The sequence below is a fragment of the Halyomorpha halys genome, unplaced genomic scaffold (genome assembly GCF_000696795.3).
Source record: "Halyomorpha halys isolate HHAL.00 unplaced genomic scaffold, Hhal_1.1 Scaffold1870.1, whole genome shotgun sequence".
Lineage (NCBI taxonomy): Eukaryota > Metazoa > Arthropoda > Insecta > Hemiptera > Pentatomidae > Halyomorpha > Halyomorpha halys.
This window is the reverse complement of record NW_027113983.1, coordinates 106,927-125,658: the sequence shown is the minus strand read 5'-3', so window position 1 is coordinate 125,658 and position 18,732 is coordinate 106,927.

The window sequence follows — 18,732 nt, the reverse complement described above, 5'->3', positions numbered from 1 at the left end:
TGACTCACCACATTCAAAATTTTGTAAGGTCAATCCTATAATACATGAGCCTGCTTCTCTGGAACGGCCCTATTATTTCCGTTCTTTATGATAGAAATGGTTATTAAATGAATGTTTCAGGAAATACAATTATTATCATTGAAAAAATTATTTATTTTGGTCGTTAGATGTCCCATAAAATTGTTATTTCCTGATTTTTAAAAAATATATAAACATACAGTAAAATTAAAAACAGTAAAAGCCGCTTGTAACTTACCGTCAAACTGGTTAGCACCATGTTTGGATACTTTGCATTTTTAAACCGTGTACGGAAGTCGAAAAATTCTGAGCAAAGATTATAGTTAAGTTGTAGGGATTTTAATGTATTATAAAAAATATATTAAAAAAAAATCAGTATAAACAATTTGGAATCAATAGTTAATGCAATTTAAGATTGTTGTCATTGAAGAAGGGAACCATTAAAAACATGCCAGATAAAAAAAATAAAATTTGTTTGAAAATTCTATTTACAAATGTTCCTTTTTCTCAAAGTTAGTATACATTTATATTTGTAAAGAGGATAGAAAGAAATGCTTTATTCATCCATGCTGCCCAAATACATCGGGTTGTTACATTACACAGCATACTGATCAATCCGTGATCGGGCATATATAAATTACATATTTTTATATAATATAATAAAATAGAAAGAAAACAAATTTTTTCCCACAGTTTTCTTTTAAAATTAATACCAGTCTAAATACTAAATACACGTTTATCAATTTATTCAATTTATCCTAAACAGAAATTTTTATCATTATTAATAAAAATGTTGATCAAATAAATCCAAATTATCTATAAATATTTACTAATTGATTTGAAGTTATAGCTCAAAGGATATTGAAAATTTAGAAGAAAAAAAATGAGACAAAGCAAAACATTTATTTAAGTAAAAATTCGCTTCAAATTTGGCCGTACCTAGAAGTAAGTGTGAGTTAATTTCTGTCAACAGATTCTTATGTAAAAATGTTTGAAAAATACTATGTAATTGAGTTTATCATTCCCTGAAGGTCTGTTGTCCTAATACAACAAGCTTTTTATTTGTATTGTATAGTTTTAATTTGTTTTTTAATTATTTTAAGGTATCAACCGCTTATAAGTTAGTATTGCCTTAATTTTTGCTGCACACTAAACGGGGGCAAGACCCTGGATTCTTTATTTTATATTATTTCGAATTAGGATTTTGAATACTGCTACATGGGAAGCTGGGGTAGAATTTTATTAAATTTTATAGTGAAGTTTGGATTGATTCAAAAACTCAAAAAATTTATCAAGTCTCCATTTTATCCTACAAAATGGACAAAGGCAAAGACATGAGGGATTCGTATATCAGTTAAAATGTGTTTAGTGGTAAGTCGCATTGCACAAGTCTGACATACAGATTCTCCTTCTGCCTTAAGATAACCGCATATCAGGCACGTATGACCTAGTCGAAGGCACATCAAAATCAGCTCCTCTCTGCCCACAATTTTAGTAGATGGTATTTTTAGGTTTATTACCAATTATGCCTAAATTATTACAATTAGGTGAAATATCATTTTCAGTTTTAAAACTCCGGTATTAGGCCTATACACCCTGAGGGAATAGTAAACTATTTACAGTTGAATCTATTGAAGGGAATTAGTATACAATTACTTCTAGGTTAACTTGCAATTTCATTTGAATAATCGTGAGACCTAGTTAATGTGGAGAAGTCAAAAGTACTCCAGTTTCTAGTACAGAAATAAACCATCGGTAGTAACATATTTCTAAATGACGAAAGAAATTAATAATTGAAACAGATATTTTTCTCTTAATCATAGATTAAAGTTGAACAATTTCGAGATCATAGCTTTATACTTCATGAAGAAGTAATCTAAAAAGAAAATTCTGAGACATATTAAACGAAAAATAGGAAGGTAATTCTTCACACAGCTATTTCGCCCCTTTAACTATCACTGGTGGGCAAACTCAACGTGCCGAAATTCTAAGTCATTGGAGTAACGTAATCTCTTAAGAAGTATACTTAATTCGACTAAACTAATCTGATTCAAAAAGTAACTACTAAATAGATATTATTAAATTATCATTATTAATTAATCAACATAATGGGCATTATTAAAAAATTCCGAATCAATGCTTTGAGTATCTCAAATAAAAGTATATTAAAAAAAAAAAAACGCAAATTCTGACATAAAAAATAAGAGATCACTTAAATGCAGACTATAATTTTCATATCTCACATCAACATTCTTGAAAGCAAAGCGATACAACATTGACTAATTACACAATTAGTTACCACTCCATTTTTCCGTGATGAGTTGACTTCTCGAGTTCAGGCGAGATACAAAAAACCGTGGTAAATTTTTTTCATGTTCATATTTTAATATAATTAATTTAATAATCCTTTTACTGGAAGAATCTTATGGAATTAAAATGGATTTAGTGAATGACACAAATTCTTCCTTATTAAAATACAATGTATGACCATTAGCAAGTTTTACTCATTAAATGACATTAATATTAGCAAGAATGACAAATAGGAGAAAATTATATGTCATATATAGGTTTTTTGTTATCAACAGCCTGAAGATGGGGGAAATCTCCCGAAACGTTGCTGATGATATGAAATAAACTATTGTATTTTAATAAGGAAGAATTTGTGTCATTCACTAATTCCCTTTTAATATAATTAATATGTTTAGGTTCAATTTCAGCTTGTGAGTATATTATTTTGTTTCGTGTCATAAGAAGAGAATGGATCTCTGCTTTTTCCATTTCAGAATAAGTATCTAATCTCTTAGTTAACCATGGAAGGTTCGTAAATTACCAATACTGAAAACCTGAAAGAAATAGTGTGGTAGATATTTCATCAAAATCAGCCAGACTGATTTAAAAATTTTCCTTACTTTGGTGTTATTATTTACATATTAATTCCATAAAAGAAATTAAATAGATTTTGAACAATAATTAACAGTTGAATAGGATAGCATAATTAACATGAGAAGTACAAAAGGTGTAAAAACGAAAAGTGCACGTGAGTACTAATTCAATTGACGTCACTAGACACCACCTACCCTACACTTATAGTAATTACATTCGATCCCAGGGTACTTAAGGATGCAGTTGGTCCATGCATCCAAAACCAGTCTTTATTAACAAGAGGAACGAACGTAATCACTGCCATTAAATATATAGTGTATCAGGATCGAAGGACCGTAGGGTAGAACGTGATTCCAAACTTCATTTTCATTAAAATAGTTCATATGAACTAAGATCTAAAACAAAAAATAAAATAAAATTATGTTTTGGGTTTTTCTTAAGTAATTTTGTTGAAAATACTTTGGAATGACTTATACCACTTGGTAATTAATGTTAGCTGCTTATAGACTAGTATCTATGGTATCAGACAGATACTGGAAGCTACGAACACAAACCTGCTCACGCAGATCACCCAATTCCTTCCAGATATCTGTTCTTGGTCCCAGCGCTGTGATGAAATCTAATTCGAAAAGCCACGTGCCATACTATCTTTTACCTATTTGCTTGTCATGGTGACGAAATTTCTGTTTCTCACGATAGTAAAGACTTTAATTGGCCTCGTGGATCTTACCTTCTAAACTAAAGGTTGATTTCAGTAACCCTAAGATTTACGGTGGGTTCTACCTTTTACTATGTTAAATGCTATAACCGCAAATAAGTGTCATGTTTTTTTACGATTCGAGGGAAAATGACGTAGAAAATCGAACCAATCTACGAAACAAAATCCTTTAGTAATCCTATTTCCTTCTGATCCGACATTATAATTGAGCAATTTATTTACTAAAACTTCATAATCATGAAAGATTTTATTGACGAATTCTAAAAATGAATTTCATTCCCAAACAATTTTGTTCTTTATAAGTTTGCTCGATTTTTCCAGAAACAATTGTTAGAAGTTTTTGGCGATTTATGATTTCGAGACCGTCGGATCTGAAAAATCACGGATATACAATTGTTGTTACAATTAGATTTTCTAGAAGTAGCCTTCATTTAAAATATCCCTTTATATAAGAAATTCTACAGTTAAGTGTGTTGAACTTCTTCAACGCAATTAACTCTAGAATTTATAAAAAGTCGAATTCACTGCAAAAACAAACCTTATTCACTATAACTTACCTAATCTTTACCGCCCCGTTTAAATAGAGAACCCGAAAAATTTAGTAGTCGATTCCGAAACTCATTCATGACAAAAAAGGTTCTCTTATCCATCAATCGATTATTAACGGTTTAATTAGAAATTTTAATGTCCTTTTTCTAATCTTAGATTTTTTTTACATTAAAATTCATCTCCAAATGACCTTGTAAGAAATTAGATCATACCATGGGGTATGTATAAGTATAAATATAAGGAAGAAGTTATCTACAATAAACAATAACTTGTAAATAGAACTTGTATCTTATGGCTTATGTTTCCGACCAAATGTTCTTGATGTTCTTAACTGATTGTAAATTCCTCGCCTCTTTAAGACCTTTTATATCATCACAGTTCGTTTTAGATCTCTTTTGAAAGAGCTACTAGGGTTTGTATGAATGTAAAAAAAAATGCAATATTAATGCACTATAGAACTTTATATTTAGGGTCACAGGTGCAATACTTTGTAAGGAAGTTACTAGACCAACTGTAGTGCAAGGAGGTGATTTGGCTAGAATCACGTTAAATGGCCAGATTTTTATACAATAAAAATTAAGTACCACCCACTTAATGAGGCTGGATGGACCCCAGAGGTACCAACTAGCCTAATTATCTGCAATTATATTTATAAAAATAATTATTATACATAAAAAATATAGTATGTCTCGTTTATGTTATTCTATATTTATACAAAGAATAATTTCAAATAAATATTATTTCCCAAAGGGTTTTTAGTTACCAATTAAATTGAGTACAGTAAATGAGTCCATAATTTATTCATACAAAAGTATGAGTGGATAGGTTTTATATCCTAAGGTGCTTTTAAAAATAAATAAATAAAAAAGAAGTAGGTAAAACAAATTACAGCCTTTATAATTAGAATATACCGAAAATGCCCTAATAATACGATATATTCAATACGCTTAAAACAATATAAATAACAATATTCTCGCATAAAATAAAATTGATTTTGTCTCACAATATCCAGTATTTAGTAAACGTCTCTATGAGTAATTCAACAGCGTGTTAAAGTAGCATTTTCTACCAGATGTTCTAGAGGTTGTCGTCTCTACTTCCAGGGATTTGTTACCTTGTTTGCCTAGAAGAAACTTAATAGTTAAGTAATAAATAAGTCCAAGGCAGACTGGATTGCTTTCTCAGTTTTGCAAGTAGCTCTTCCATACTGTTATAACATACTACTAGTTTAATAATTGAGCACTTAAATATAGATTGAAACTGCCAAATTCATTTGGTATTTTTGAAGTAAGCTGACAATCTGTTATCAATTCTTAAAGAAATCTCTAGATTGTTACATTTGTCTAGTTGGTTGCAGGTGGATTAATACTTATATTAACTTATAATTAGGATTTTTTCTTTTTTCTTTTTTGTAATCCGATACAGTAAAGTTCTAGGATAAGTGGTAATATACACGATTTCACCCGAAACGGTCTGCGAAACGTTTTTAATTATCAATCACACGAAAATAGCATTAAAATATTATAATAAATAGGAATGCTACAGATCTTAGCCCTGAAAGTATTTAACTACAGTACGTACTTATCATATTTTTCTTTTTTGAGATAACATTTTTTTTTTTAAATGAACTACTATTTTAAAAAATGGGAATTCTAAATTGTTTATAACAGTAATCAAGTGTGAAGCACAGGACTACATCAAATCCCTCACTGGATTAATTAATGAAATTTTTTCATTAGATTTTAGATTATATTAATACAATTATTTTTTACAATTTTGGTTATTTTTTACATTTTCAAAATGCTCTTGTGTGCTATCACTCCAGTCTTTAAAATATTCATCATATACCGCTCTAGGCAGTATTTGTTTAAAATATTATTATTTCTCTTTTCTGAGTTGTTAATTTAAAAAGCAAATCGTAAATAAGAAGTAATAATATAATTTTCAAGATGTTTTTACGGATTATGAATTGCTAAGTCACTATTCAAATATACATGACCTGACGTGTGCACTGTATGAAAATAACTTGTGCAAACAATATTTAACTTATGCAGTTTTGGTTTATTTTTAGTATTTAAAACAACTGGATTTTTTTTCTTTTTTTATTTTTTTGGTCGACTGTTTTTTTTTCTCATACTTTAATATTTTATAATAAACTGTCATCTCCTTATATTTCATTAACAAGAAGAGTTCAAAACGGTTCCTGTATTTTGGTGATTGTATATTGAAACATAAATCGACACATATCCCATCGTTTCGGCAAATGGATGCTGGGTGCTGAGAAAAAAAAATATTACGTTATATAAATCTTTAATGGCTTTTTGTTAACAATTGGTTTGCCTATTATTGAGAAAAAATATCGAAAACTTTTGTATTTTATATTTGCACTTAAGTAACTCCATAAAAGCACCGTTTCAACTCGAGGAATTTTTTAAGTAATAAATTAAATTAGATGCCCCATTTAAGAGTAATTAATACGTTAAATAGCCTAGTATGTTCATTCGTGCCCTTCCACCATCAAGTCAGTTTATTCTGAAACTGTTATGTTTCATGTGTTCCATTAGTTATAAAATTTTTTAATTATTTTATAATGACATAATATCGTAAATTTATTCTCAAAGAACAGTTCACGGTTTAATCTCATCGATTTTTATCAACATTTTTTTTTCAGAATTATAGATTGAAACCAAAATCAACAAATGTACAACCGACTGTTTTGTCAATTAAAATAAAACAAAAAAAAAAATAATAATACAACAGTCATAAATTGCTTTATTTTATATTTCGAGTTGAGAAAATAATTTTGGCACGGCACTCCCACCAAAACATTATATTTCTTGAGAACATCAAAAGATTTTTAATTTTATACAAGATAGAATAGAATATAGAATATATATTTATTTCTGAAAGACTAAGTCTTGAACAAATTTCATTATATTAAAAAGACATTTTTATAACAAAGCCTGAGTGTTCCATTACGAAAACAATAAATGAAAGATAAAACATTGGATAATACAAAAATATGAACATAATATGCTTTACTCCATTACGTTAAACTTAATAATCATCATAATTATTTTAAATCAAATAAAACATAGTATAAGTACAAATATTACCTGGGCTTCGAAAACTATTCATATACGACTTACAGTGTCAAATTTATTACATACTGTTATAATATAAACATAAACTCTATTTAATTTAACTTCATTGTTAATGTTCAATATATTTTTAATGTTTGTAGGTCACAAGATATGGATATGGTTGGCTTTAATATATATTGTCTATTTCTTTTAAGGGTTAGACAATGTTGGATGGTCAGGTACAAACCATTATTTAAATAGCTTTGTAGAACTCTGGAATGGGCAGAGTTCGTTAACCTTGAAAGTGAGTTTTTGCTTTCATGGTGCAGTTTGATGTGCTCTGGGTTTACTACTCCAACTATGATGCACCTTTATTTTTTAATTTAGCCTAAATGTTAAATATGTTTCAGGTTTAAGTAAGTTGAAACTGTAAAGTGGTCGGTATATGGGTATACTGTTGAGTTCAAGAATATCGCCTTTATGTTTTAATAACCTCTATACAAGCTACTATGACATTTAGTGTAATATTAAAGAAAATGATTTTAAAAAAATACCGAAAACATTTCATAGAAGTAAAAATATCTATTAAATATTCTGAGTGCTGTAATATTTTTACAAACTTTTCAGTTCAACCCACAGGGCTCGAAGCATTTGCCATTTTTGTCCCAGTTTTTTTTAATTTATTTTTTAGAACAAAAAATATTTTTACTGGATGTTGTAATAGTTCTGAATTAAGAATACGATTTCGAAATAGTCTGCTTTAATAAATTCTAATTGGAAAGAATGTTTCGAATATCACATGCACTATGCGTTAAATAAGTTTGTAACAAAACGAAATGTCACTCTTGTTTTCATTTTTAGCAACCCAAGAGAACTTCGTAATCATGCCATCTTGTTGCGAATGTGTATTTATTAATCAGAAGACCTTGAGCGAAAGGAGAACAGGGCCTTCTACTTTCTGTTAGTATGAACCCTATGAACTTAAATCAGACGCAGAGAGGAAAAGTGTGAGCGGACATGGTTAGGTAACGAGTAAAACTGTACGCATCGCTTATTTATCGTGTGATAGGAACACGTCTTGTGTCCAAGGAACCAGGAATTATTGTACATATTTGAGTAAAACGTGCTTTTGACCGGGAATTCATCGATTATCTGCAAAACACTTTTTTTTGGTATAATCTTCAACTATTCAAGTAAAGATTACTATAATTCCATTTTGATAATAGTAAGCCCATAGTATCCTTATGTAATTTAAAATATTTAGAAATGGAAATAAAATGATTCCTCTTGATTTTTTCTTGAAATTATATTTATATTAAAAGGAAATAGAATAAATTACTTTAAAGAAATAGTTATAGTTTGTTCCGCTCAAATAAATGAAATGTGCTCTTTTTCATTATTATCTTTTATTTATAACAGTTCTATTCTATACACAAATACATTCTGCACATTTAAATCCGTATTTACAGGAGTTCTTCAAGGTTCTATCCTGGCACCATTTCTGTACTCAATATTCACATAAGAGTTGTCGACAGACAACAAGTTCAACGTATACTAATGACACTGCTATCATCTCAGACCCTTAACAGGCCTCAATATCACTTCAACATTGTCTAGACAACTTACAGAGCTGATGTACACAATCAAAAATAAAGATTAACTAAATAGAAAACCACTCAATAACACTAACAAATGCTGTAACATATTTAGGACTTACCTATGACAGAAGGTTGACATGGGGCCCAAAACGTAAAACGCTAAATTTCCGACTGAGACTATTATGTTCCATACTTCACAGACGTTCTAAATTATCCCTCAAGGCAGAAACTAAACGTACAAAATTATTTACGAAAACTCTTATGGACTTATGCCTATCAAATTTATGGACCGGCTAAAAAGACAGATTAACGAAATACAAACCATTCCATCATAATTTTTAAGACTGGCAGCGAACTCACCACTCTACCATTCACACCAACCTACGCATTCTAACTGTAACAAACCACATTCTTATGACTTACAAACGGCCTTACGATAAATTACATGGACGTTTCAATAAATTTGTTGGCTGAAGAGGAGCTAGATAAGGGATCTCCTAGTCTGATAAAATAATTTACTTGAATGTAAGTATGATACCCCACTGAGTGCTGTCTCCCTCATGCCAACATATGCCATGACTTAATATTATAAGTCATTTGCTGCTTATTTACAGAGGCAAATAAAAAGAATTGTAATGATAAAAAAAAAATTAAAAATGTATCCTACTAAAAAAATATACAACCATAATAAAGTTGTTCATAATAAATATTATTATTCAATAAAATGTGGAAGTTACATAGTATTGAATCAATAATACAGATATTCAGCTATAAAAACTTCATGATTTAATTTTTTTTTTAATAAGTTTTCAAGATTCTTATCGAAAATTTCGAGCATAACTAACGGGTGTTATTAAAAATTTATAAACATATTTTAGATGAATATTTTTAAAAATGTGATATCACTATTGTTAAAAAATATTTTAAAAAGCACTTAAGAAACACAGACCGGCGTTTTTAAATATATTTATAATACTTTCGACTGTAGGAGGAAAATGTATCGGAAAATAGTGCATGCTATAATTCTCGACGTAAATTGCCTCTAGGAAAAATCACACTTTCATTAGAGTCATATTAGATGCAAAACGATAATTTTATAATTGTGTTTGTTCCACCAATCAGTAAGTAATGACATGCTGTTGATAATTGGCTCTTTATTGGTGTTATTAAACTCTCGGAAACGCCACTTGATAGTACCTCCAATTATTTTATGGTGAAAATTATTCTTGCGAATGAAACTGACTTGAACTCAAAATGAGACAACGTACTTCTAACAACTTTTTTTTAACTAGCAAATCTAGATTTATTTGTTTAAGCGGTTTACATTATGTATAAATATGGACTAGATTTATGTATAATTTGACATGTACTTGGAATACTTTCCAACTATGAAGGGAAAAAATAGTGGAAAATATAATTGAATGAAATCAAATTAGATTTTTTTTTTCAACCCCAAAAATGTTGTATCTCACGTCTACCGCTGAAGTTTATCTCAGTAAAATTGTACTAATTTCCAAGATCATCAACTTGCCCTCATTCCTTTCTGTTGTGTCGAAGATCTTCTCTACCTCTAGATCTTCTCCTCTCTTTCTTCGCTTGTTAGCCTAGCGTTTCTTCGAATGTGGCCGAACAACGTGCACTCTCTGGCTTAGCTCCAAGGTTCCATTGATTAGTTGTTTTATGGATGCGATCTTTCCTTATTTTTGTTTTTAAGATAATAGTATATTGGGTGATAAATTACTCTCAACCATATATAACATATGTATGTATATATAATCTATAATTATGAACCATAAACATTTTGGCTTAAATAATTTTTAGGTCAAAATAAACATTTAAAAAATCGGGAAAAAAATCGATTTTTTTATGAGATAAAAATGTCTCATTTTTTAACTTAAATTATTTGTTTAAATCTGGTTTTCTGAGAAGATAAGGCCCGTAGCAGCTATTTCCAAATATGATCTCTGGGACTGGAGGAACAATTTCCAGTTTGGGCTATTTCCTTGAAGAATATGTTGATGTGCTTATACTTGGTATTTTCGTGCGACTTTCCCCCAGGGGCGTAGAAGATAATCACTTTTCCAATAGATGTTCAGAATTATTTTTTAAACTTGAATAAGGACTCCCTACCTGTGAAAACAGACTATGAGTCATCCGTGGATAATTGCCATATCAACGTTATTATAAAATATAACAACATAATTTATTCTGGTAAATCTGTGGGAATTTTTTTTTTTTCATAAATAAAATTTGTTTGTGAAAATGAAAATAAAATACAACATTTTATTAGTAGATATGTATAAAATGATAAATACTGCCTTTTGTGAAATAATAACGGAACTATGATAAATTGAAATCTCAACTCAGAATTCTTATTACTTTTTTCATGCTATTAAAAATAAATATTTTATAGAATTTTGCTAAAAAAAGAAATGTTCTAATTAGTTACCAATGAGACTTAAAATTTATTTAATCAGCAGACTATTTATAAACTTTTATCCAGTCCGAAAATAAATTTTAAAAATGTATTTAACTTGTACGTATTTAGCATTTCCAATGCAATTTAATTTTTAGTTTTGCCCTATAAAAAGTGAACAAAATTTAAAGTGGAGTCTCCAATTTCTCTCACAGCACGAGAGTTACCGTAAATTCAAACGTTCACCGATAAATAAGAGCGTGCGAGGATTGACAAACATATAAAACTTAAATTTCCTAGTTTTACTCCTAATGTTATTGGATTCACCTAGGCACAGACCATCAGAGAGGAATGTTTATGACCCTATAATTATGGTTAGTATTTTTATTGACTCTACCGAATGATACCTTTTTTTCATTTACTTTAAAAATAAGTAATTTAGCTTTAAGTGCTTAAAGTCTACGCGTGTATGTGACAACGCAGACGGCGAGTAAGCGCCACAGTGCTCCCCTGCACACAGCGGATCCCACAACCTACCTTAAAATGCCCTTCACGCAAAGAAAAGATATTTATGTTTTATTGTATATTTTATATATATGTATTGGTTTTGTTTAAGATATTAAAGGAAATAGAAGGGTGAGAAAAAAAATTAAGTGTTTATTTGTTTGTAGTTTGAACTTACTTTCTAAAAGTTATTAACATTTTTCAAAATTTCACGAATATAACTTCTCACGAATGTTACCTAACTCCTGAAGATCTTATTAACATTGAGAAGATTCTTTTCGAGGTTCTTGTAATTTTACCTTATTTATGCTAATTTCAGAATTTAGCTAGTGCAGAGAAGCAAAAGTTTTTAGAATCTCTTCTCAATTTCACCAGGCTTCTGTTGCGCAGTCACACCTTGCTCATGTGAATCACCGAGTACCTTAAGGAGGTTGGTATTCCCACCCTTGATCGCCCAGACCGCAGCCATGACCTCAATCGCAAACATCTTTCGGGCTAGCTGAGGGTACGTATAAGAAGACGAAAGAAGGGGACATCCCCGAAAGTAAATATATGGGAGGACTTTTTGATTTCGAAGATAGGGCCTTAAATAGTTGTAAATTTACTGTTCTGTGGGTTATTGGGGTTAACCCTCTCAGGTACCTCAACCATGGAAAGTTTAATGGTTTATCGACAGTAATCTAATTAATTAAATCAATGATACTTTTGTCGGAGATAGAAGATTGCGATTCGTGGTAATTTTTCATTTGCTCCCGATTAGTCTTTCGCTTTTAAACAATAAATATTCCATTAATAACTTAATTTACTGTATATTTTCGGATAAGATGGCGCAATTATACGGAACTACATTCGGTTAAAGAAATTATGAAACAATTTCAGTATTATGTACAACTAACGAGAAGGAAACAATAGAAGAGACTCCTACCACAAGATAAGAGGGACATTACCCAATCGAGAATACCTCAAATCTAAACCTAGATCACACTCTTCTTCCTTGATCTAGGCGCGGGATTGAGAAGAAGTTTTTATTGCTTAACGACTCAATTAGGGAAGGTTTAACCATAAATTTAAGGCGTGTATATTTAAATTATTTTTAAATAAATTTATCTTATTGAAAGGAATGGTGGAGCTTTGTAGGTCGTACACTGACTTCCAGGTCCTGGTTCGAGTCTGGCTGTAGCAGAAAGTTATTTATTCCTCTCTATCAGTAATGAATCAACTAGTGTGGGAGACTATCCTCTATTAAGGACACATTCTGCCTCTATAAAGTTGATATCCTTAATTAGGCAGTTATGTAGAAATATGCCTATTGGCTTGACGCACCAAATACCTTTTTTTAATATAAGAAGATTGGTCTGGGTTGCGGTCAAAAGAGAACAAATAGTTTTTAACTATTTAATGTCTGACGTTTTGCCCCACTTTACAGGGCTTCGTCAGGGCTAAAAAGATACAAAAATCAACTAAGAACATTACAACAATAAGGTACATTAAGCTGGGATACATATTATGTAAAATTAAGTGATTAGAAAATTATATATAAATAAAAGGAAGGAAGACATAAAATAGTATTAATATAAAATAAACATGAATAAACAACGATAAGAATAAAAAAGTTGTAACAATCGCAAGAATAAAAATTAAAAATTACGTAAAATATACAGTTAAAAAAAGTATAGGAGACGTATATAAGCAAAAAAAAATTTTTTTTAATTAAATTTTTTTTTTATTTCGAAATTTTCACTCTTATGGTAATTTTTGAAAAAGAGTATATATTCGGTCATTTTTTGTTAGTATTTAGTAGTTATACCTAGTATATCGACCAAGCCAAGTAGGAGAAATTTTGGGGGAAAAGGGTGGACAAGGTTTTTATGAATATTTCGGGACTCAAATCTGAAAGATATAAATAAAATTTTCAATCCCTCGGTTTTTTTTTTTTACTTCTCTCAGCCCTAGACCTATATTCGTTTTTACAAGACTTTCATAATAAATATGCTTCTAGTAAATTAATAAAACTAACAAAAAAAACTTTTTATTTACACATGCTACTTAAAAGTGATGACGACGATATACGATAATTATACTCATATACACTTAATTAAAATTGTTTATGTTATTACTTTGCCATTTGCCATTACTGTTTATTATTCAAATTGCAGCTATACACCGCATGACTGTGTCTTCTTAAAGTAAACCTGGCGACCATGATTAACCTCCTTACTGGGAGATACTTCCATTGCATAAATACTGTCGTAGGTTAGCTATTACCCTGACTTTGGTTCAACGACCTATTTGTTCAAAAGTCCAAAGGTTAATATCACTCAGTCAGATTACATTTGGAGCTAATGTCTTATTGGATTTTCTTTCCGATAAATAATGATCTAGATATTACTAAATTCATACCATTATGCTAAACATACCAATTTAGGTTTCAAAATATAAACAAACGTTGGTCAGTGTCGTTTATCTTTTTATTTGATACTCTGTACATACATTTATAACACCAATTTAGAAATTTTGGTGTTCCGTTTAAACCAAACTTGGTTACAAACATACCAATTTAGGTTTCAAAATATAAACAAACGTTGGTCAGTGTCGTTTATCTTTTTATTTGATACTCTGTACATACATTTATAACACCAATTTAGAAATTTTGGTGTTCCGTTTAAACCAAACTTGGTTCTTCCTCCTCCAATACTAAAGTTCAGAATTCAAAGCCCTACGAGTACAAAGTAAAGTGATTAACTTATGAAGAAGCTTGGCCAAACACATTTTATATATTTCATTTTTTAGCCCCTAAAGTACCAAGTTAACCTAAGTTTAGACAAGCTAATTTGTTTTATTATCTGAAATATTCATTTAAGATTAAGTCAACCAATTGAAGTGTGCTTAATTCAACAACTGTCTCAACCCGTGCCTCTAGACTTCATTTATATTACATTATGTTCCTATTATTTATCATTAAAAAAAAAATAATAGACCTATTTGGACATACATAGGGAATTGAGATTTGGAGTTCCATCAAATTCCTCCCGTATCCAATATTTACAATCCAAAATCCTCCCTAAAATCCTTGATGCTCCTTATTACGTCACAAAAAAATCCATGAAAAACTCAAAACATGACCCGAAATAGATATAGCTCCTTTCATTCGAAAATCATTTCCCACCCAAACCCATTAGTTCTTAATTTCTCATCCTTAACTATCCTTGATAAACCTGCGAGGCGTCTGAAAAGAATATGGCTACAAGATCTTCTAATTTAAAGCAACGATTGAAGTACCACCATAAGGCGGTTTCTTCCCAAGATTCATTTATCACATTTACTTAACGTTTTTTTTATTGTTTTGTTTTTTTATACAGTTGTAACCTTCAATAAATAAATAAATAAAAAATTATTTGAGATAATATTTTTTATACAACGTTATGTGTCGCACAAGGGACAAGATGTGTGTGATGTTCATTGTTTAGAAATAAAATTTTAAATAATTACTAAATAAATTCAGAATGTACCTATTAAATATGACTAAAAAGTTAAGCTCTAAAGGTTTAAAAGACAAAATTTATAATGTATTAAAGCAATAAAGAATTTTGAAAAATCTGTGGTGCGGTTTCCATCAATAATTTTGGACATGCTATTATTAGTGGTATAGCAGAGATAATCATTTATAAATAATGGCCAGAGTAGTCCAACATTTATTATCTATTTATCCAACTATCTTGGCATTATTTACCAGCTTCAACTTATTGTTAAATATTTTATTAACATCCAAGCTGTTCAACATTACTTTCACAATTGCTTGCTCAAATAATATTTTTATTCCTTTTATTATTTTTCTTTCGTATTTCAAACATCTGTCCTTCATTAGGTGTGAAATGAAGTTAAGTAAAGGTAATTGAAATTCTTATTTAAAAAAAGGAATTTTCAATTTCTACTGAAATTTTTTTACATAGGTTTTGATAAAGAAATTTGAAAAAATCTTTTTGATTGATTTTTTTTTGAGTCTACACTACATTGCAGAAGAAGACGTTCTACATTAAAAACTATAAGGGAAAAAATATTAATTACTTTTAAATGTTAACCTTTATAATTAATAAAAAAATATTATAATAATTAATAACTATATCATTACTTTTATTTTTTTTAAATAATATAAATATATCATTTAGATTGGCCAAAAGTTATATTAGAGCAAAGTCTAGAATTTTCGCCATATTTTACTGAATTTGTACTAAAATGATAAAAAAAAACTAAAAATATTTTGACATAATTGGATCATAAGATACAAAAGGTAGGGTTGAAATTATATAAAAATAAGTGAAAAGAAAATTATATACAAATGAAAGAAAAGAAGAAATGATATAGTATTAATATAAAATAAACAATGATAAGATTAATAAAATGTTACAGAAACTACTAGTTAAAAATGAACTATAGAACTATAAACATAATAAAACGTAAAAATAGAAAAGTAGATATGAGAAAATAAAATTTCACACACTAAAAGACGGAAAATAAAGAATTATATTGAGATTGAATAAAAGTAGAGAAAGGATAAATAAAAATAAAATTAATAATAATAATAAATGAGTAAACAACAAATCAAGACCAAAGTAAAGTTGGAAGTATACATTGTGGAGGGAAGTCGACAGTTAACGGTTTTATTTAAAATTCGTCCCGTATTCAAGAAAGAATTATAAAAATATGATGAAAAATGAAAAATAATGCAAGAAAGAGATAAAAAGATATCATAATAACAATCAGAATTATCTAATTTAGAATCTTCCTAAATATTTCTATAATATTAAAAAATCCTATATCTGAACGAATTGACCGATTTTTTTTTTTTTTTTTTTTTTAAGTTTTGCAACAACGTTGTTTTTGGATTAAAAAGAAAATTATTGTTGTCAATTGTCGATATTTGTAAAAGGTAAATAAAATTTCAGAAATTAAAAATATTTCATAATATAGTTCATAATATTGCCTTACGTTTGAAATATTCTGAATACGTAACACAATATTTTTATCATGTTTTGTATTTAATGTCTTACGACAGATTTGTGAACGTGCTTTATGTACAGTGACCTAAGGTTTTTCAGCATTATATCCTGAAAATAAAGCATTTTTTTATCTTCTGTCAGGTAATCATTTGAGAAGGAATTTTACCAAGACTTCTCTTCCCCGAAGATTTGTGATCTCTCTTTTTATTTTTTTTTCAAATACTTCCTTAGTTTCATCTCGATCGGTTCAGTATTTTAAGATATAGAGAGAGTTTTTCAGAAATAGTTGACGGATACAATGACAATATTATTTTTTAGGGATAGGAAAGGCCATTAGGTAAGCAGTTGCACTAAACCAAGTGAAGATGAAACAAGAAGCTATGACGACAAGCGTCTAGTTTTTTTTTTTTTTTGCACTAACAATACCTGACTATTCCACAACGAAGGAGGGTTGCAGCACTTCGCCATGCTTACGAAAATTGTTGTTGAAGAACGGCTTTATGGTGTAGCTAATCACTATAAGTCATCACTTTCAAAATTCCTTAATTAGTATCCTGTCTTGTTAGGCTGAATATTGAAGTTATGCCATCACACCTTTCAGAATTATCTTAACATGTAATTACGTATGTATAATTTTTTTTTCTTGTTACAAACAAATATATCTGAAATTGACATAAAAAATTACGAAATCTGTACTCTATAAGTTATTTTTCTAAGCGATATATATATTAGTGTACAATATACTAATCGAATTCTTGTAGGTTTTTGTAGAATTTGCTATTTCTATTCTGCATTATTGTGATGTTTTTAAATCAGATCTTGATAATTGGCGAAACGTTGACTAATTGTAATTTTTAAAAAAACCTATACCGCTCCAACTAATGAAGGGTCAGGGGATCAGTACTTTGTAAGGAAGTATTGTTACTAGATCAACAGGTGTCCAGGAAGATGCTATGGTCAGTATCACGCTTTCTCTCCCAAAAATGGATACCCAGTTTTAAGAAGTTGGGTGTGACCTAGAGAGTCCCCCGACCCCAAGATAGAACGGCTAATGCAACAGAATAAATAATTACTTCCAACTCGTATAAGAATGTTATATACAATACTAATTTAGTTGTTCAATGTCAAATAATTGATTTGTCAAATAAAATATAACTTCTCGATCGTTAGCTCTAGAACCAAGAAGAGAAAAATCTTCTGTTCCCCTGAAAAAAAACGTTGATTGCAACTCGGAATTGTTAGAGATTATTACATTGGACTGAGGATGGCGTAGAAGAGGCCATATTACGCAGTAACGCACGTATATCTTGGATGTAGCTATTATCGCCGGTAAATTAGAACGTTCCAGGCTCTTCAGGGGAAGGACATCTCTTGGCAATTCCGTAGAAGACGGATGGTTGTGATTGCAGGCTAATACTAGCGCATTCATATACCTACTGCACAAATCTTCTTCTACGTTGTCTTTTTTTATGTGCATTGCAAAACAACTCTTGATAATTATATATTAATCGTAGATGCGAATACATGCGCATTGTGTCATCTTTCAATAATAGCTAGGATGTTTTCGATACTTCCTCGATATTAAATTTAACCTTCGTCATAGTATCAAGTGCAGAAAAATTATTATAAGAAATATTTAAAAACATTTTTATTTTATATAAAAACTTATATAAAAATAATATCTATTCCATATTTTTTCAACTTAATCATTTATTCGGACTGTAATAAAACCAAGTTTTATAATCTGAAACGGATTTATAAATAATTGAGATTTATTGATACTAGACATTTTATTCAATGTTCAAAATATATTTATTATATAATTTAGTTCCCAGTATATATGGTGTACTATTAAAAAATAAACTGAGATCATTATGCTGGATATATTATAGTCATAATTACTTTCCTCAGTCCCCTCTTAAAATGCATCAGTAGTCCATGGGACTTAAAAAAAAATAAATAAATA